The following is a 21,978-nucleotide window of genomic DNA, read 5'->3' on the forward strand; positions in this document are numbered from 1 at the left end:
ATGATTACAGGTAATGTTTCGACAACCCCTCAACCAAATACAACTGACGGACGAACAACCACGGTGGCACCGACGAATGGCACTATAGAAACTTTGCAAGAATTTGCGAAATGCATGGCAGCGTGTCTGAAGAAAGACCTCAAGAACGTACTGAAATGGGCAAAAACGTGCAAATTCAATGTGACCTGCTGGATAGGCAAAGTCGGACCGGCCGCCACTAAATGTATTCGTAAATGCATTGTTGAAATAATACCATTTCCAGGTAAATTAATACTAAAATTTCCATGCACACAACAACCATGTATTTACATGTACTTAAATAAATTCCCACGTGTGATGTTGTCTGTCTCACTAAAGCTTAACGTATTGCATAGAAGTAAACCAGTTACTGAATGCTACACAACTTAATAATGGGTGTGAAGGAATTCCAGCTATTTCTCATTCCAGCTTTGTCCCTAAACTCCGATTGCCATGGATTTTGTTTTTCAAAAGGCGCAGCTCATCATTAATTCATGATTACAGGTAATGTTTCGACTACCCCTCAACAAAATACAACTGATGGACTAACAACCACGGTGGCACCGACTAATGGCATTGTAGAAACGTTCAACGATTTTGCGAGATGCATGGCAGTGTGAATACGAAAAGACTTCTAGAACATTCTGAAATGGGCAAGAGTATGCGAATTTAAAGTGTTCTGTTGTAGGGAAAGTCGGACCGAGAGCAGCTAATTCTTCTTGAAGCATCGTTTCAGCAATTCCATTTCCAGATAAATTTCCATGTACACCAAACGTGCATTTGCAACCTCCTATACCCAATTGCTATTTTCAGATGACTCAAACGCAACAACTACAGTAGAAGCGACGATTTCTACAACAACATTAGACACGACGACTGCGCATGCAGCAACAGGAGCAGAATCGACGACGACACTTCCGCCAGCTGCAACTGACACAACCGTAATAACTTCATTTAAAACGACGACTTCTACAATAACAAGAGAAGCGACTTCCTCCGAACCTATAACAACTGTGACACCAACGAATGGCACTTTAGAAACTTTGCAAGAATTTGCGAAATGCATGGCAGCGTGCCTGGGGAAGGACATCAAGAACGTACTGAAATGGGCAAAAACGTGCACATTTAATGTGACCTGCTGGATACGCAAAGTCGGACCGCCCGCAACTGAATGCCTTCTTGAATGCATTGTTGAAATAATACCATTTCCAGGTAAATTAATACTCAAATTTCCATGCAGACAACAACAATGTATTTACATGTACTTGAAGTAATTCCCAAGTGTGACGTTGTCTGTCTCACTAAAGCTTAACGTATTGCATAGAAGTAAACCAGTTACTGAATGCTACACAACTTAATAACGGGTGTGAAGGAATTCCAGCTATTTCTCATTCCAGCTTTGTCTCTAAACTCCGATTGCCATGATCTATTTTTTTTCAAAAGGCACAGCTCATCATTAATCATGATTACAGGTAATGTTTCGACAACCCCTCAACCAAATACAACTGACGGACGAACAACCACGGTGGCACCGACTAATGGCACTATAGAAACCTGGCAAGAATTTGCGAAATGCATGATAGCGTGCCTGGGGAAGGACATAAAGAACGTACTGAAATGGGCAAAAACGTGCAAATTCAATGTGACCTGCTGGATAGGCAAAGTCGGACCGGCCACCACTAAATCTATTCTTAAATGCATTGTTGACATAATACCATTTCCAGGTAAATTAATACTAAAATTTCCATGCACACAACAACCATGTATTTACATGTACTTCAATAAATTCCCATGTGTGACGTTGTCTGTCTCACTAAAGCTTAACGTATTGCATAGAAGTAAACCAGTTACTGAATGCTACACAACTTAATAATGCGGAATGTTGTGTGAAAGAATTGCAGCTAATCAGATTGACTAACTTTTCATTCCAGCTTTTGTCCCTAATATCCAAATGCCATGTGTGTTTTTTATTTCAAAAGGCGGAGCTTATCATTAATTCATAATTCCAGGCAATGTTTTGACAACCCCTCAACCAAATACTACTGACGAACTAACAACAACAGTGGCACCGACGACTACTCCAATACCGACTCCGCAGGAGTTTGTGCAATGCATGACAACATGCCTTAAGAAAGACCTGAATGATGTTGATGAGTGGGCGAAAGAATGCAGCTTTAAACCTACATGTTGGGTGAGGAAAGTCAGGCCGATGGCAAGCAAATGTTTCTTATATTGCGTTATTTCTGCAACACCGTTTCCAGGTAAATTGACATTCAAAGTTCTTGGTAGACATCAAACATCTGTCAAATATAAATAAGAACTATATATATGTACCCATATGTGTTCCAACGTCAACGTGGTATACGTATGCGTTATACATATACGTATGTGATGACTCATCCATTACATTTTATGATTAAAATAAAAGTTACTGAATGTACGACATCCATGTAATTTTGACTGATGTTATTCGGACTGAAACATATTCAATTTCTTGTATTTTTATTCAAAATATTTGGGAAGTTAGTTATAATCTACGACCACATACTAAGTAACTCACCATTGCGTTTTTATTGCAGGCGGAGTGGCGACAACACCTCGACTGACTACTTCTCATCAAGTTATAACAACGACTGCCCCGACAACCATTCCGATGATTAACGTACATGAGTTTGTGATATGTATGGAAATGTGTTTGAAGAATAACATTGATAAGGCTGCTGATTTGGCGAAAGAATGCAAATATGAAGTGTCATGTTGGAGAGAGAAGGTCGGAAATACAGCATGTAGATGCCTCCTTCAATGCATGCTTTCTGCAATTCCATAGCCCGGTAATTGATTATTAATCTTTCTTTGCATATACAGCGGCAATATTCTAACCTTCCCGATCGACGTGTCACTATATCTTATAAATCTAGACTAGCAATTACCCATGCTCCGCACGGAGTTAGGGCATGGACACATGGCGTATTCGGTTAAGCTGCTTAATATTTGTGGGAAGAGGAGGGGGGGGGGGAGCGTGTCGGATTTGCCGGGGGGAATAACCAACAGAGAGAAACATTTGTATTTCATATTGATTATGATCCGGTCATTATTTGCCGTTATTTGCCGCCTCAAAATAAGCAATATAAACGGGTTATTTACATACTAATTAGATACTTTTACTTGAAACAAGTTCTCTCCAAAATTCAACCGAAAGTTTAAAACCGTGTTCCATAAAGAGGCCTTCTGGTATTTTCTAGTATCAGGCGACATTCCGATGGGATTTGAATGATCATGGTGGGACTATGTGGTTGTCGTTATGTATTGTTGTCTGTTTTAATCGGAGTTGTAATAATAGCTTGGCGTATATATTGGCATTTGGTCGAGGCTCAGAATCTATATCATCTATTATCTATTATATCTATATTATTGTTATACTATTGCCGTATTTACTGCTGGTTGTGAGATGTACTATTTTAATTACTGCGGTGTTTTATTAGTAAGATGCAATGTAATGTTTTATCCGGTCTCTGCAGTAAGCAGTTGGTATTCTTTTATTATCTGTACATGTACTGTATTCTTCTGTGAAGGAGGTCAATAAAGTATTATTATTATTATTATAACATTAAATTTTTAAACAACATGCGGCGCGCGCGTGTCATTTTGGCCTGGCGATGTCTCATTGCTATTGCTAAGAAAAATTCACTTCGAATATTGACTTGTTGCACAAATTTGCACTTCTTACGAAAATTCCAATGCACAATGATAGTCGATATTCCACTTAGACCTGACCATATATTCACTGGTGTCCGTTGTCGCTCTTGACTTAAAAGATTCCGGGATTTTCATTATGGGGAGACTTAGGCGAGGTCCACAATAATCTATGTACAGCAAGACTGATCCAATAAAGAAGCATATAGACGAATCCTGTTGTCCAGCTGTTTGAAGATCAACCAAACTAGAAGGATGTTGGTTTCACCAGTGAAACATCCTTTTAGTTTGGTTGATCTTTAAACAGCTGGACAACATGATTCGTCTATATGCTTCTTTATTGGATCAGTCTTGCTGTACATAGATTATTGTAGACCTCGCCTACTACGTTTTCATTTCGCTACTAGTAGAAATCAGGAAAGTTTATTCAAAGGTCATCGCCAAAAAAAAAGGGTTGCGAAATAATCTCGGGTTGGTAGTGGTATTTTCTTAGAATTTCGTCTATGTTTTATCCTTTGTAGTCGAATCAAAACGATAACATGATCTTGTTGTTCCTATTATGTGAAGACACTTACATCGCACACGTTCATTGTTAAAGTATTGCAGTACAGATGTACATTAATATCTTTAAACGTAAGGCGCAAAATGCCTTCAACAGCTTTTTTGGCAAAGCAATATCAACTTACTAATAAGTTTCTGTCGCAAAAAATGTTAGGTGACTGAAAACCAATGTCAACTTACTAATAAGTTTCTGTCGCAAAAAATGTTAAGTGACTGAAAACCAATGTCAACTTACTAATAAGTTTCTGTCGCAAAAAATGTTAAGTGACTGAAAACCAATGTCAACTTACTAATAAGTTTCTGTCGCAAAAAATGTTAAGTGACTGAAAACCAATGTCAACTTACTAATAAGTTTCTGTCGCAAAAAATGTTAAGTGACTGAAAACCAATGTCAACTTAGCGACTTCTCTATGATGCTATGTTACAATGCAGTGTTTCATTGGATATTTTATGGTATTATAGGAATTTATTCTGTTTTATGCTTCTCAATAAATCGATTAAAAGAGGCCGATTGTTGTGTAACTTACATGTTTAAAATCAGAAATGGAAAGGGATCATGAAGACGCCGACTGGTCTCTCTTCTATGTAATTACATCGGAAACTTGCATTTTTCCACGAGGGAGCCCTTCGTGCGCCTCAGTTAGTCCACATCAAAGCAATAAATGCATCATCAAGTCATAAGCAAGTTTCTGAATGGAACGCTATTGTCGGACAATTGTCCACATCCTCATCAGACCAGATTGAGCTGACTGATATGTGCCAGGATTTTAAACAGGAAATGAGGAGGTGCATTTTCACCGCACGAGAAAATGTAAAAAGTAGGCCGAATGGCTGATCGTGCGAAATCCACTTTAGTGACTAGTACCAGTTCCATCAAACCGAAACGCCGTGCACTTTGCCCCATCTCTTTGAAATATTGATCGATACTTGATTCAAACGACATTTCTCATTCCATATTTATCAGAAAATGTCAACGTGATTTATGAAATTAATCTTAGTCATTTCTTCAAGGTATGCATGTCTCCTGTTATAAAATCAATTAAACATCAAAGCCTTGGTTCTATTTGAACTTCGTAAAGGTACACATACACAATGCAATATGAATGCTATGACATGTAGTTAAGCTAGGCTATACAGGCTACAACGAGCAGCCGCTGTGAGACTTGGTTACAAAAAAGGGCCATTTGAACGGTACCAAACCAATTAATCCATGACTAGACCAGACCATCACCTATCGCTCACGACGTCATGATCGACGTATACGTCTCGTAATTTAATAACGTATTATACTCCGACACTAATCATGACAAGACCAGATCAGATTGTGTGTGCTTTCACGACATATTGATGACCGATCTCGATCGCCAATACAACTATTGGGTCACGTGTATTAATAATCTCATTGTGTCACTTGTGACGTGTCTTTTAAAAAAAATAAAACGTTTAAAGAAACGTGGGCTACAGAAAATTTTCAATCATGTCTATTTTGTCACCCTATCATTTCATTAAGTTATGTTTTCGAGTCTAAGCAGGCATGAAAACATGACAATGGTCTCACTAGCCCCTCCGGGCGTGACGTCAGACGTGATCCTGCCGACGCATGTCATGTCCTGGATTGACCCAGAGACCAACATGTTGACATTAACTGCAAGAACCTACACATTTTAGGGTACGTAGAGACTACTACACATTCAAGGCAACTATTTGGTTTTCCGACCAATAGGGGGCGCCACCTTCGACACCACCTAGTCCCACAAACGATCACAGATCACACCAAATTTGCCTGACTTGGGACCAAGAGCGGGCTCATATACTATGTAAAGGAGATTTTCGGGCACATGAGCTGACCTCCATACGATAGCCAGATATATATACTTTGGAGTTGCAGAAAGTGTACTCCATCACAGCTTTTTTTGCTCTACAGCCCGGAACACGAATCAAGTAAATTCGCACTCGTTGAACTTGGAGAAACCTCGCCATGCGGCTTTGACGTATCATCGTGTATGAGGCCCAATAGAGGGTGGTGACTTGGTCCCAAACTCACAGAAAATGCCCTCAAAAAATCACCATAGCATCCTCTGTACATGCAAACTAAGATCATGACGTTATAGTAAATAGTATTTGGAACAGGACAGGCCAATCTTATCGATGGAAACGAAGACATTCTCCGCACTGGCTTGTGAGACTCAAACATGAAACTGACAAGTGACAGGTGACTCTCGAACCGTTACGAGCAAGATATCGTGAATCGTTCGACATGTTCGAGTGTTATGTGGAATCGGCCTGACTCACCACGAGAGAAAATTATCAAATGTTTGCAATTGTCGAGAGAAATGTGGCCTTTTTTGGCACGAGAAATGTGTCATCTTGCGTAGTCACATCACATTCCGAAAGATAGAAAAATTTCATATGGCCCTAGAAAAAGGGCTGCCTTTTTATTTCACGGTCACCGCGAACCTCCGAGACATCACTGCAGATGTATTTACTATTTGTGATTTAGTTTACCCTTCGAACCCATGATGTTTCCATTGATAATGATGATGCCAGCGACCTTAAAGTCACCACGCAACCTCATAACCAAAATCATATCCTTTTCATGAAAAATGCGACACATTGAGTTAAACCATTAGGCTCAGCGAAGCCAAACAACGCCAAGGCTCTTTGAGCTCTATCACCAGTTAAAAATGTCTGTTCTCACAACATGTCAAATCTATCTAAAGTGCCATCGGAGGCAGGTGGATGGCCAAGATAAGCCTCGCAGACAAACCGCGTCTGTGAATTTCATTAAAAACATGCGGCTTGCTGGACGACGATGACAGAGAAGCGCTCAGTCATTTTTTATACCGGGAAGAAGTGATTCTGGTAAGATGCACTCATTTGCTATTAAGGTGATTCGCTACAGATCATACCGTTTGCTACAATTCATCAAGAATGCTAGGTCGAATCTGGTTTGGCTGATATGAAAGTTATATTGATTCATGGTGTCATTTAAGGTAACTTTGCATTTTCATTCAAATGAGGGGATTGATAACGTTAAGTCTTAAAGCGATGGATGTCGCCCTCTGTTATGACCCATCTGTCATTTCACTGATTGTAGTAAGAGCTACCACGATAAACAGCCTGTGTCTCATTGAAATGACCAAGCTGCGTCTGATGGGCCTTCGTTTTAACCAGCGTTCTTACTCGGATGGAGCTAAATTGGGGACAAATGTTATTATGCACCGTTGTCTGTTGTACGTCCATCTCAAATGCTCCTCGCCAATGATTCACTTACGCAAAAATCAATCCAACCCTCAAGCTAAAAGTTCCGAAAATCATCAACAGTTTCGAAGGCGCTATGCATCGAAACATAGAATTTAATCTAAACTGACATCAACCCATCAATCGAAAAATGATAGCATAACACATCCTACGATTATGATGAATGGAGCGAGAAATCACATTTAGTCGACAAAGCAAATTGGAAAGTGTTCGAAATAAGGCGTGCATGATACTCTCTGTGACGTTCGTGTAATCATTTTACGTGTTCACCAAAAGTCAATATAACTGAACCGGTTTGCTGGTTGAAAATGATAATCCATTCGGTCTTAAGATTAAAACTGATACTTATTTAGCGTTTTGAAAGTGATTACGACGAAATGATTATGATTAAATTATTTTGTTCATACTTGCATGCTTCCGATCGGTGGATGGACTTGAAAACAGATTTTGATCTACCGGAACACATCTGGGAATAAGTCATGATCACCTAACCGAAAATTTCTCTCAATGAGCCTAGTTTTTTTACAATATTTGTTTGCATAATGATAAGGTGTTCTTCTTAAGAAAACATATATCATAAGTTGAACAAATTGAACTTTCCAATGACATTAATTACTAATCTGAATATATCACCGATCAAGCCATATTTCAGACCATACACGCATGGTTGACACTTCAAGAATGATAAGTTTTGGATTATCAAATTGCTTCATCGAGTTGAGTTTGTCAATTGCTTACGGCCGATTCGTGTTATTCATTGCCGTGATTACAGACGTCGTAGGGTTTTTAGGACAAATACAGGTTTGGTTGCTCTGATTATGATGGTTTCTGTTTGCATTTCAGACAGGAAACATTTTGTTTCCTTGCTTGGCTAGTTGAAATGTTAACTCGGCGTGAGGTAGCGTCTAGGAAATCGTAACGCCTAATCACAAACATGAGAATGTGCCTTACTACTTCGCGTGTTACGCACCTATAAGACTGCACTGCAGCAGATCTGTGAGGTTATCTGAAATTGATATTATGGTTTGTTCATGATATAGAGGATTCTTTCATCGACGAGCGACCTGTCAGTGATTACTAGAGATGATAGACGGCTCACACGTGACAGCTTGCCGCGCAGCATTCTGCGGACATTGGAATGAGGGCATCATGATATCTTGATGCATCGGAAAAGAAAAACAAAACAGACCGACACTGATTCTTGTTGAAAAATATTTATATCATTGCGTTTACCACCCCTTAGGCCCCGATTTGATATTGAGAAAGAAACATAGTTTAACCACTAAAAAGGGACTTATTCACCAATGAAATGGCCAGGGCCATTGTGCTCACCTCATGTGAAGGAAAGATGGATGAAGAGCATGGTATTGTCATGTAGTGTTAGGTTTGATGTAGGTCCAAGCAATTACAATTTCCCCAAAATGGCCAATTTACAGTACATTTAATAAATAATAAAATTGTTATTTATATGGCGCAATTTTCCAGAATTAGTCCTGGCATGTTCAAGTGCGCCCTCCCGTCGAGTTGTAGTATTGACTATAGAGTTCTGTTTTTATCTGTCCCCTGAATGCATTGTAAGTATTGTTTCTAATGTTACTGTTTAGGCTATTCCATAGCCTAGGGGCACTCCTGGAGAAAGCTCGGCCTCCAAACTTGTCAGTGTTGAACCGTGGTTCAATGAGGAGAGCCTGTGCTTCTGATCTCAGGGGCCTGGCTGGTGAGTACAATTTTAGCAGTTCTGTCAAGTATGCTGGCGCACTGCCATTGATACATTTGTGGACGAGTGTTAAAATCTTAAACTTTATTCGTGCTCGAATAGGTAGCCAGTGAAGCTCCTTTAGAATTGGCGTAATGTGATCACGTCTTCGAACTCGCATGACCAGTCGCGCGGCATTGTTTTGGACCACTTGTAGCTTCTGCAAGAGTTCCTCGTTGATGTTAAACAGCATAGCGTTGCAATAGTCTAGCATTGATAAGACTAACGCTTGGGCGAGTGTTCTGGTGGCATCCTTCGTTAGGCAGTTTCATGCATTTGCGATGTTGCGTAAATGGAAGTTTCCTGAACTAACAACTGAATTGACATGAGGCCTCATTGAGAGTGACGAGTCAAAGAGAACTCCCAGGTTTCGTACCGGACCTTTGGCAACACTAACTGTCACCCCAGCGACATAGATTGATTCTATACATAATGCCAATAGACGCTGCTGCGTGCCAAACAGCTGAATCTCGGTTTTAACTGGATTCCCTTTCAAGAAGTTTTCTGTGAGCCGGTCCTGTACGGACCACAGACATGTTTCAACTTGTGTGCAGACAGTCCGCACTGCCTCTTCCTGAGCATCTCGGATACGACGAATTGCTGTATATACTTGATTATCGTCAGCAAAGCCATGTCTTCCCATGCGATGTGCACTGATGAGATGCCCAAGTAGTAGCACATATATCAGAAAGAGAAGCGGCCCGAGAACCGAGCCCTGAGGAACTCCGTACACAAGTGGGCTGGCAGCAGATCTTGTTCCCTGAATAGTAACGTATTGGTACCGACAGATATGATCTGAACCACTAAAGTGCAGTGCCTTTTATCCCAAGTAGATCCCTCATCCTAGTGAGGAGTGTGTTGTGATCCACGGTATCAAAAGCGATGGAGAGGTCCAGAAGGACAAGGATGGCTGTTTCTCTTTTATCTAGCATACACTGGATGTCATTTTGCACACGCAAGAGTGCCGTCTCCGTACTATGTCCGGCCTTGTACCCAGACTGGAACACATCGTGCAGATTATGCTGATCCATATACTTGTTCAGTCTTGATGCCACAACTCGTTCTAAGACTTTAGATAGAAATGGTAGGTTACTGACTGGGCGATAGTTCTGTAGGATTTCAGGGTCTAACGATGCCTTCTTTATGATCGGAGTGACTAAGGCTACTTTCATTGAGCTTGCCACTGTTCCATTCTCCAGGGACTGGTTGACAATAGTCATCATCAATGGTAGCAGATCGTCCAAGATATCCTTCAGCATCCAAGTTGGTAGTGGATCTAGCTGGCAAGATTTCGTAGGGGACTGTTGCACAATCTTTCGGAATTCAGTATCATTGACAGGGTCAAAGCATGATAAGTCCAACTCAGCGGCTGGCACTACGTAGTCAGTGGTTCTGCTCCGTGACGGCTTTGGCAGATTCAGACAAATGTTCTTGACCTTTTCAGCAAAGAATGCAACAGACCGGTTTGCTAGATCTTCTGGCTCTGTGAAGTTTGGCAGTTTCGTCTCTTTCTTCCGGCAGAGGATAGAATTGTAGATCATAAGTAAGCCCTTCCGGTCGGCGCTTGCTGCTTTTATCTTGTTGCTGTAGTAGTCACGTTGTGCTTTCCGGAGCAATCGGGTGTAGCGGTCTCTGGCTTCTTGGTATATCTCTTTATGGACGGTGAGCTTCGAGTCCCGCCACTTTCGCTCAGCTTTACGTTTAGCGCACTTTGCAGCATGCACATCATCCGTGAACCAAGGTTGGCTTGGTCGAATAGTCACCATACGTTTACGCTTAAGGGGCAAGATTGTTCAGTATCTCACTCAATGCGTCATCATAATGGGCACACTTTTCGCACAAAGTCAGGTCCTCATGTGACTGAAGTTCTGCAATTGCTTGCTTCAAGGCAGCCGAATCTACGGATCGGAGTTTCCTGGTTGTTACCTGAACTCGCAGGGGCTTTGGCTTCGGGTGGTACACTTTGCAGATCACGAGATTGTGATCTGAAATTTGATCACCCTGTCTAATATCGTGAATGAGATTTCCGTCATTACGAGTCAGCACAGGATCGAGGGTATGTCCGTTCTTATGCGTTGGAAAAGTCACATGCTGTGTCAAGTTGGTCGAGTCGATAGGTTCATTGAACCGACGCGTATCTGGATCCTGCGGAACATCAAGATGAAAATTAATGTCACCCATAATCAGCAAATCTCTCGGATTTGACACAAGGTCCTGGAGAATAGATGGTACTTCCTCAAAGAACATGGCTGGTGTCAATTTGTTCTTTCGTGATCGTGGGGGCCTGTGGAGAACACCGACCTTCAAGCATCTCGAACCAGTATTGAAGCACATTTCCATGATCTCAAAGCTGATATGGTCCGCGGTTTTTAATGGGGCCAAATGAATGACTGTGGTCTTGTGTAGTATAGCTACTTCTCCATATCCTTTATTCCCTTTTTTGGGTACATGTGACAGTTTGTATCCGGAGAGCGAAAGAGATTTGATAAAGAATTCATCCTTCGCTAAGGATGTTACCCAGGTCTCTGTAAGACACAAAATGTCGAAGTCATTCTCTATCATAGCATCTCGAATTTGAGCACTTTTGTTCCTAATTGACTGTGCATTCAGTAGTCCAACACATAGAGTTTTACCTGACATACACGATGAAGGCTTGACAGGGTTAACAGTTGACTTTTTTTCCCTAATCCTCTGGTTTTACGTCTTGTTCTACTCCTTTTGTAAATGTGCATTGTCCTCAGCTTGTTAACTATATCCTGAGAAAGGTTGAATGTCCATTTACATGATATGCTCAGAAGTTCTGCCATTTGACCTCTGTGACCTAGAAAAGTAGGTCAAATCAAAAAAGATCTGGGTGACACATTGATATCTTGAATGGTTGTTAGAATTAGATGTAGCTATGATATAAAATTGGTGCCAATCGGGCAAGTAATTAAGGAATAATAGCATTTTGAAGAATGGAGGCCAAACGGCAAATCAGATCGGACCAAACTTCGGTACCTGAGATCACCTGACCAAGGGGTACATAAGTACTTAATTTGTGATCAATAGTCATTGCGGTTAAGAAACGTGCCATAATTACGGCCTGACGGCCAATTTACGCCATTTGATCTCTGTAACCTTGAAAAGTAGGTCAAATTGGAAACCAGTGTGACATATACTGTATGGTGACTAGATGTACCCATGATATCAAATTGGTAGCAATCGGGCAGGAAGTTAAGGAATAATCACATTTTAAGGTTTTTGGATTTTGCCCCCTGGTGGTCAAGTGGTGAATCATATTGGACCGAACTTCGGTCCCTGAAATTACCTGACTAAGGGGTACACGTGTACCAAATTTGGAATCAATAGTCATTGCAGTTTAGAAACGTGCCATAGTTACATTCTAACTGCCAATTTACGCCATTTGACCTCTGTGACCTTGAAAAGTAGGTAACATCAAAAACCCGTGTAGCATGTGATGTAACCTTACTAGGAGTACATACCATAATTTTTTTATTGAAAACGGATCATTAATAAGAGATATATCACACTTTTTATGTGTTCAGTTTTGGCCCCCTGGTGGCCAAGTCATGAACCAGACAGGACTGTAATTCAGTATCAGAGTACCTCTGACGTAGGGGGTCATGTGTAGAAGGTTTCAAGTTCATAGCACTAGCGGTTAAGACCTGTGACACAGGATACGACGGACGACGACGACGACGACGACGGACGACGACGACGACGACGGACGACGACGACCGACGACGGACACAGGGCTATTGCATAGACTCCCCTAACGGTGAGCCAAAAAGGGCCCAGGGGGTCGGCCATCCGAACCACCCCTCACGACCACAAACATTAAACAATACGCACTGTATATATTACTCTGGATTGAAACAAGAGATGATATGCTATCAAATAAAGTCATAAACTAACCCCTATTCTCTGTACTTGGTTTTATTATTCATGTTTCCGCAGCATCCTCCATAGCTGGTCTGGTCCCTCCCTCAGAAACCGCACAAAACCCCGCAAAAATGCATCGAAAAGACGAAATCAAACACACAAAGGCGAGAAAACATGCGTATTGGTCATTCCTCACAGCTGCACGGTGATAACTGATGAGGTTTTGGGGATTCCCCATTGTAACGGGTGAATCAAATAACATACGGCATTAGCCGTAGGTGCCCGTTTTCAGCTTTTTAAAAGGCTACGGCGTACTCGTAGGTGCCCCCATATGGGTTAAATTACCTCATACAAATCTAGCTTCTCAAATCGTCTATTGCAATAGAAGAAGTGTCATTCACGTGTGAGCCCAAGCGGCTGGCCAATGGCACGGTTGGCCCAGGATCGGATTTTAGTGTAATATATTTGATACGGGATATCATCGGCAGCGGGTTGGAATCATTCAGGCAACAGAGGGGTTTTATTCTTTGATTTACTCCTTCTCGACTCTATCCCGTATCGAGTATATTGCGGAATTTCCGATGTGAGTTCTACATGTTTTTGTTACGGAAAGGAACAAATCAAAACTAAAACTCATTGACCGCCATTTTATTGCGAATCGTATGTTCGTGACCTAACGAACATATGACGATTAACAATAAAAGTCGATCGAGAGAGCGAAATGCACTCTAAAAGCAAGGGGTGCTTCGTAGCTCGCCTGAGGGTGTCATAGCTCGCCGCCCACAGGGCACACCCCAAAGAACGCCTAAACAGGGTGCTATAACAGCACCCTATGATAAAGGGTGCCTTGTGGTAGGGTGCTATAGTAAAGGGGTGCTATGGACAGGGGTGCCATAGCAAATAGGGTGCTATACCATAGGGTGATATATGGGAAGTTAGGGTGCCATAAGTAAGGGGTACTATGGATAGCAAATGGGGTGCTACACCATAGGGTGTTCTGAGGCAAGGGTGCTGTGGGCGGCGAAAGATGCTCTAGTATATCAAGCGTGTCATGGGTTAGGGGTGCTTCAAAATCACCTTGGGGTCCTTCGCACAAGGGTGATAAAAGGCACCATTGGGTACCTTCTAGCACCATTGGGTGCTTGAGTGACAAATTTGATGGCAGATAAGAACCGTTATTGCTGTGATCAATGACTTCTGAAAAATATGACATATTTTAATGAATCAATCAGAGCACCCTAAAGATTTCCAAAGCACCCTTTTGGCACCCCTAGTTTTTAGAGTATGGACATATAGACATGATAGATGAAAGCAGAGGAAGGTGAACGAGAGCTTCATATCAGGCTACGTAGAGGACATAATACTTCATCATCACCCCGGTTGCCACGCAATAAACTTCCTCCCGGGAGGCGCCAAAACCCATCATTTCTTCCTCTAAACAGTCACATGAGTCTCTAACCTAAAGCAAAATATAATTGTTCTGTCCCGGGGAGTAATTGTTTAGTCCCGGGGAGTGGCTCTTACCTTTACTAGGCACTGATTGCAACGGCACTCAAGGCGTCAGGAATAATTACCACTGCCTCGAAGCAGATTCCTGATCGACATTAATTACCATCGTCTCTCGCCTGAACATGCATGACGGTTACCTTTCATTTCGGCTGTAATTTAGGTATTATTTTCTCATTAGTAATGTTCTATGAATTGTTCTGTGATATGGGATTATCAGAATGATATCAAATTGGGGATGTCTCGATATAGTCCATTATATATAATTTCACTGTGGATTTGATAGTTTTAAATGGGCAACGTTGGGGGAGGGGGATTTTGAAGTAAACATGCTTTAATAAGCTCCGTGATGTTTACAGGAATAAAAAAGAAAATTATAAAACCCCTGGCCTCATGCAAATGCCCAATTTTGTGCCCTAGCACGGCATATGAAATGTAGGATTTAGTAGTTTGATATATTATGGCATGTTACTATCTCCCTTAGATTTTCCTTCAATTTGCCGTATTTTTATATTTCAATTCATTATTAAATACACCATCACATTTATTATAAGATAATACCTTTACCAAGACATCACTATGCCATTAAAACGTAAAGTAATATGCATTGCCCATGAATCAGTAGAAAACGAGACACTTGTCAATTGAAAATGTTGATAAAAACAGTAACAATAACAGTCAATTAATTTGCCTTCGTTCATTACATTAGTCTCATTAGTTAAGCCATTCCATTGCTTTTCTACAGCCTATCTCATTAACGATGACATTATTTCGATATTTTGTTTCGAGAGAAGGATGTTCCTGTCATGCGAGATGACAAAACGGCCGCGAACGACCGTTGATCAAACGACTCAGGTTGTTCATTGCCTATGCCAACCGACGCGTGGGTGCAGCTCGGATACACTCTCCAAGCAGCTCGAATGATTATTCCATATGCTCACACATTGTTTTTTGTCCCAAGCGCTCACAGGCGCATGACGATATCAGAACCAACAAATTAATACTCGATAAGCCATCGACCAGTTCCCGCATTGCCTTCAGACATTGGCAGAAAGCACACATACAACGCATGAACATAAAACTTCATGTGTGCATCGTGTATTATGTGCCTGCCAATTGATTTGGGGCAGATCAGATTCGTGTATCATTAAGCGGCGGCACATAATCAAGATCCTGACGTACGAAATGGTGGCCTGCACGTGACGGCGGTCATGGATGAATGGACTAAATTTTCTTCTCACACGTGCATCCGAACAATGTTCTCTCCAAGGAGATAACTGCGCATGCGTATTCTCCTATTGAAAATAAAAATAATTTGACCACGTGCAGATGAAGAACATCTTTCCTAGAATACGTGCAGATGATCATGAACAGTTTAGATTCCTGGATCATGATATTCTGATCGGATTCGATCGAATTTACTCACGATTATGAAGTACTAAATTTACGAGAATTCACGATGATTCTCGATATCTTACTATGGGGATTATCGGGCTAACACACTGGGTCTAATATTTTCGATAGAATTCGAGAATCTACTCTGCATGACTTCGCAGTCGAGGCTTATAATACGAGATGAATTCGATGCACAGATTAGGCACCCCTGTGGATTTACGGGAGATGACGATGCTGATAAAGAATACGATCGAAATACGAGAAAAATACGAGATCTGGGGGTTCATAGTGTCAGATGAATCCACTTCCTTCTTAAACATGTCAATATATACGCAGTGTTTTCTCCTAGAACATGTGTCTTTCGAATCTCAAGCAAAATACTAATCAATGCCATCGTTTGGTTTGATTCATCAGCACGGCAGGTTCGTCCAGGTGATATACTCAAGGCGTTTTCATATTATACAAAATGCAGACTTTAAACAATGACGCTTTATCACTCCGTGTAGTCTTTTGTAACTTATTGTCCAGCATCCGTCACCCTGGATGACAATGAAGCTCTTGTCGTTTGGCATCGGAAAGAACCTTACTTGCTGTAGACGCCTGTTGGATCGGAGGAATATAGGTTATTTTCCGACTTTCATGCAAACATTTCTCACAAACATGTCTAAAGACAGGTTGTTTTCAACCAATTACTACTGTTTGCCAATAGGTTATTCATCGCTGCTTGACTCCTATCGTATCCCAAGTACATCTGACTGCTAGCATACCTAGTTGGAGTGGTTACAACTGAGTTGCTTATTTAATAAATTACTTTTATTCAGCATGGGGATCCGACACTTTAACAGCAGAACCACGTTGGTTGAGTAATTGCTGTGTGAACAACACATTCGCTGTAGGTATTTTGTATGGACGATATATACTTGTTGAACCTAAATCACCAGGCACGTACATACTTTGCGAGGAAATGTGTACCAAGGCCAAAAATTTATTGAATTAGCCGGAGATTCATTCAAAACACGACCAACTAGCAACTTCTTGCGTGCATGCAGTGAAAACGATTGAAAGTGGCCCATCTACCCGGTAGGGTGATCAGAAACGGAGTCAATTGGTGGGAAATGTCAAATGTTACGGCCTCTGGTAGTTCCAAAACTTGGCAAGATAACGAAAAACAATGGCAATACTTTTATGTGAATTAAGTTTATAATTGAAAATTTGGTGTTTTTTTCTACGTTGCGTGTATTTATTTCCGTTTTTCAAATAAAATAGCGACTTTGCTCTCACAATTCGAGATGTAAACAAAATGCTCGCAAGAATTCGGCTTGTACAACAAGAATTTTCTCCTGTTGTTAAACAAGTCGATAATGGCAATTGATGATGCCAGTAAATTACCAGATGACACTGAATTATTGCATATTATAGCCAGCTTTCCCTGACACTTTATATATCGATCAATAAATCACAGGCATACCACAAAGTGTAGATTTTTCAGTGAATCACTGAAATGCCAATATCCCTTACTAGACTGAGGTAGCAGCCTTCCAACGTGTCCAAGGGCATCGGAATTGTCTACACAGGAGTTAACAAATGGGAAAACATACAAATAGCAGGACGTACATTTCTTGATATCACGACGTTTATATTTAGTTAATATGAAATGAAGAAAGTTAGGGGCTTAAGGACTGTAACTGTTTTTCAGAATGCCGCCTATATGACAGCACGAACATCCCATACACCTTTCCAGAAATGGGGCGCCGAGTGTCCGAAATAGTGATGTCATAAGGGGAAACTAGGCCTTATGGTGGAGGGACAAAGGAGATAGTCATGGTTGACCAACACACTTGAATGCATTTAATGACGGACAAGGGGAAAAAGTTTGTTCCAATGCAAGCCACCAACTTCGGGAAGCACGTATAGGCACACATTAAACATTTAATACTAGCTACTGAGTTGTTAAAATTGCGTTTGCCTGCAAATCATACCTTGGTTTGGTGCAGAATGCTGGGTAGTGCCAATTCTACCCACATTCTTATTTTGCTACCACGGTGGCATTGAAATGTATACTGGTCCGGACCATCCTAAACAACAAAGTATGTGGTGATCAGACGGGTTAGAATGGTCTTCCTTTCGGTACATCTTTTTGCTTGTGATGCGCTTGTGATCGGGACTAATGGAATGACTGATGAAAGACAGAACTAATAGCCATTCCTTAGTAATATATTAGTATTGTTTATATACAAGTATTGTAGAGTAGCCGTCAAGCTCCACACGCAAAGTGAATGTGCACTGTTTATACTAAAGCCATCCAAGGAAATACATACCATTAGCTGTTTCTCTCTCTGCATATATTTATTCCGCTTAATGGCTTTTACACAAGATGAAAGCAAGCAGACCTTTGCATATGTGCATTAGGGAGTTTTAGAAGTAAACCGAGCGGTTTTTGAAAGGAAACTAAAAGAATGGGTCAAAGTTAAAACGACCTCTGCTCAGTGCATTGGCTATGTTTTAAGAAAACAACAAAAGCTTCGCATGAGTTGTTTTGACTCGAATATATTTTAGTGTTATTTCACACACACCAATCGCCAATCATTATTGTGTGATCAAAGCAAACCCACTCCGCATTCCACAATGTGTTTTTTCTCGCATATGTCGTTTTGGCTCTCAGTTTAATGCTTTATTGGTAGAATCACCCCCTTAGTAAGAACATGTAGAAAGGTTATTAACATAAACAACCTTTAATAATCTGTTGAACGAAAAGCTGACGCACATCATTTCGACGTATCAAACATGACACTTCCGAAACGATGTGGCACAGATCGGGGAGAAAAGCAAAGGCTTCGAACTTTAACGTTGTGGTATCCCAAAATCCTTCAACCTGGTGCGATTAATTCGATGAAAACATCGACAGTTAACTGATCTTATGATATTGCTTGGATATTCTATGTGGCCTCACATTGTCACAAATCGATCGTATTTCTTCTCCTTTCGTTCTTTCTTTTTCTTCTTATGTTCACAGCCTCTAAAACAGGCTATTCGAGACTCACTCAGGCTGCTTGCAATTGTACTTATACGGTGATATATTACAGGGCACTCAAGCAGAAGCGCGTCGACGACAACCCAGCCGTGACTTCTGTAACCGAGCAACACATGTTTATTGACGGTGTCGTTACTCCGACTTTTTATCTGAAACTAGCAATAGAATCGACATTTCCCTAGGGCGTGTTTTCGAACAAAGTCTTAATTGATTTAAAGTGAGGAATTTCTGAAGAGGAGTCAACAGATCACCCCTAGATAAAAATCCCGATGAATGATTAGGATAATTAGTTGGAAACCTAACTAAAAATAGCGATCTTCCAAAAAAATATACGAATATTGTACAATCATACATGTCGCAGGAAGCAGAATTAGCCTAGACGCATCCTTAACCTATCAGGATTGTCGGCCAGGTTAAAAATTCGTTGTAATTGTTTTCTTATTCTGTATAGGTCTTTAATACCAGCACCGGCATATTGTGTTGTTATTTCGCCTTTCCCATAGCGTTGTTTCCTTTTTCCTGGCGAACAGTGTTAACCATGTAAAGATAATTTGTTTGAGTCTCACGCAGAATAGGTTTCCCTTTCTTGGCGTACAGTGTTAACCATGTAAAGATAATTTGTTTGAGTCTCACGCAGAATAGGTTTCCTTTTCTTGGCGTACAGTGTTAACCATGTAAAGATAATTTGTTTGAGTCTCACGCAGAATAGGTTTCCTTTTCTTGGCGTACAGTGTTAACCATGTAAATATAATTTGTTTGAGTCTCACGCAAAATAGGTTTCCTTTTCTCAGCGTACAGTGTTAACCATGTAAAGATAATTTGTTTGAGTCTCACGCAGAATAGGTTTCCTTTTCTCAGCGTACAGTGTTAACCATGTAAAGATTTGTTTGAGTCTCACGCAGAATAGGTTTCCTTTTCTTGGCGTACAGTGCTAACTTTGTAAAGATAATTTGTTCATACGCAGAATGGAACAAAAATAATGCTCTTTTTTGAGAGTGTCACTCTTAGTTTCTTAGACCTGAGACCGCTCCATTATCGCTCAAATCGAACTCAATGCTGAGGTCAAGAATATGACACCAGGACTGTCGGACAATTCGGTTTCGTTCAACCCATTCCCTACCCCAACTCAACATATAGTGAATGGCGTCCGACAAATGTGTGCGTGATATCTAAGACAATATTAGATTGGACTTCCAGAACCAGCCTTAGGTCAATCCAAAGCATTCCACTGAACGCTCGAGCAATATAACTATCGCATTTTTTCACACATGCGTGACTTCCTGCAAGCATTATTCTTCAGAATATTTGTTCCGCAATTTTACATGTGACAGCATTTTACAAAATAATGTATTCCACGTCCTCCGAACCAAGCCGATTTCCGGACAATTCTAATCTGAGTAAATTAATTTCAATTACAGAAATCTATGCCGGATTGCTGTTATCAACAAATTAGAAATTATGCGTAATTCATTTCAATAAAGATTCTTTACCAACGTCCATCATACTAAAAGCCTTTTTTTTCACTTTAGAGAAGTCAGCTAGAAATCTCTTTGAAGACAGTTTTTCAATAAATAAATTGCAGAACTTTGCAAAGGCTGAAAAAAACTGATTTAACTATCAACTCTATTATCTTATCGTATCTTACATTGTTTTATCGGGTGGAATAAAGAAATAATGTTTTCTAAACGGTTTGCTTTTGAATTATTTGATTTTGATTCCGTTGCGGCATGTATCTATTTCAGCCCAGTCTCGGCGGCAAGGTATTCAACACATCTCCATCATGTCTCGCCAAAGTCTTCCAATTCGAGGCCTTGTGCTTCGTCGTCGGCGAAGGAAGTAAATTTTGATAACAGCAATATCGTTTTAAATCCAGTGTTTTGAGGACATTGCGAAATGTATGAAAAACAAACAAACGCTTATGTAAACCGTTCCGTTTAATAGTAATCGATCAGGAGTTGAGTTATTTTGAGCTGACCAAAATATAAGGCCTACTTCGATTAGCTACAAGTTCAGGGACGAAACAAGTTACGGGGGGGGGCGCTCTTCTAAAAATAAATTGATGCCCGGGTCCGATTAAAGGACCTCTGTTCGTCAATGAAATTGTTGTGAGGTCAAGTGAGACCATACGCTGGGTGTTTGTCATGTTTCAAATGCAGCTGGTAGCGGATGACATCGACTATAGATAATTGGTTGCCAGGCAGTGTTTTCAAACTTGGCCGCTAGGATTTTTATGCGTGCAGGTCAGTTTCAATAACTCCACCATGACATTATATTGTCGTCACGGTGGTCAATTGCCTGACCTGTCCATCGCATCGCATCAATAAATGGTCGGTTATTAAGACGCTTTTACATTAGGATTAAGCTAAAATTACATCCTGGTCACTACTGAGGTGCGGTACACGTAATAGATTTTTTTGAGGCGATGCTATAATTATCTCCAGAACAAAGAGAAATGTCCGTTTAACATCGACAGTTGTGGCATAATGGATAATGCGGTGATCAAAAGGGATTCTGAGGATGCACTTTTACTCAGAGTAGCAATCATTAAGGTCAACACATTTCCTGTCAGCGCACATTCGCCATCTTCTAACGTGACTTCGAACAATGAAAACAAATGGACAGAAAATGCGTAATTTATAAGCCTAGAGCCCCCCCCCCCCCTAATCTTGGCAAAATAATTGTGCCTTCACTGCCCTTATAGTGTGAGTGACCGTGTTGACGAGGTGAAATCGATGATGCCGCAAAATTCTACTAGCTTCTGGGCGCGGGAAATAAATTCGTGCGCTAGGAATTCACTCACCCTTTGTGGGCGGAAATTAACGAAAATCGTGTTTTTCTTATACCTAAAATTAAGAACAAAAATTTCAAAATC

General features: G+C 40.8%; 1 protein-coding gene and 1 long non-coding RNA gene across 2 annotated transcripts in view; one reads left to right on the top strand and one right to left on the bottom strand.

Moving 5' to 3' along the window:
- The window catches only part of LOC135498977 (atrial natriuretic peptide receptor 1-like), an 813,512-nt gene that overhangs the window by 693,490 nt on the left and 98,044 nt on the right, over positions 1–21,978 (bottom strand). The gene's annotated exons all lie outside the window — the stretch shown is intronic.
- On the top strand, positions 1,513–4,783 carry LOC135498966 (uncharacterized). Its single transcript, XR_010449193.1, has 3 exons — positions 1,513–1,742; positions 2,028–2,279; positions 2,598–4,783. It is a non-coding gene; the product is annotated as an uncharacterized LOC135498966 (long non-coding RNA).

Source organism: Lineus longissimus, chromosome 14 (genome assembly GCF_910592395.1).
Source record: "Lineus longissimus chromosome 14, tnLinLong1.2, whole genome shotgun sequence".
Taxonomy (NCBI): Eukaryota; Metazoa; Nemertea; class Pilidiophora; order Heteronemertea; family Lineidae; genus Lineus; species Lineus longissimus.